This window comes from Bison bison, unplaced genomic scaffold (assembly GCF_000754665.1).
Source record: "Bison bison bison isolate TAMUID 2011002044 unplaced genomic scaffold, Bison_UMD1.0 scf7180017860443, whole genome shotgun sequence".
Classification (NCBI taxonomy): domain Eukaryota; kingdom Metazoa; phylum Chordata; class Mammalia; order Artiodactyla; family Bovidae; genus Bison; species Bison bison.
Genome location: NW_011491015.1, coordinates 1,039,559 through 1,040,095, shown reverse-complemented (window position 1 = coordinate 1,040,095; position 537 = coordinate 1,039,559).

The window sequence follows — 537 nt, the reverse complement described above, 5'->3', positions numbered from 1 at the left end:
GCTGCGACAAATACAAGCCCTGGGGGAGCCATCCTTGATCCAGGACCAAGTCAGCCTCGTGGGGAGGGGAGGGCCGTGAAGCACAGAGAGAGGGAAGTCCAACTCCGAGGGTGAAAGATTTCTAAGGTGATACTCGAGCAGAAAAACGTGTCTGAGAATATGAAGTCTAGACGGGCAGGGCTGTTTCCCTCCGTTTTGTTGGCTGGTGTGACCCACCCGCCCCACCTCATGCTCACATTAGGGCTTGACGCATAGTAAGTGCTCAGTAAATATTTGTGAAATGAATGAATCAAGACCTGTGCAACCATGAGACTGAGGGGGGTCCCTCCCTGCCAGCCGAGCTGCCTAAGGAGGTTACCGGAAGGGCTGGCTGGCTCACTACCTAGGAGCATCCTTGTCCCTAGAGGCCACGGGAGGCCCAGAGGAGGCAGAAGGACCTCTGACCTGGCTTCACAAGCTCAGAAGCCTGGTTTTCTTTGGTATCCAAAACTGATCAACTCCAAGGCCAAACTAATCATTTAAAAAAAAAAAAAATCC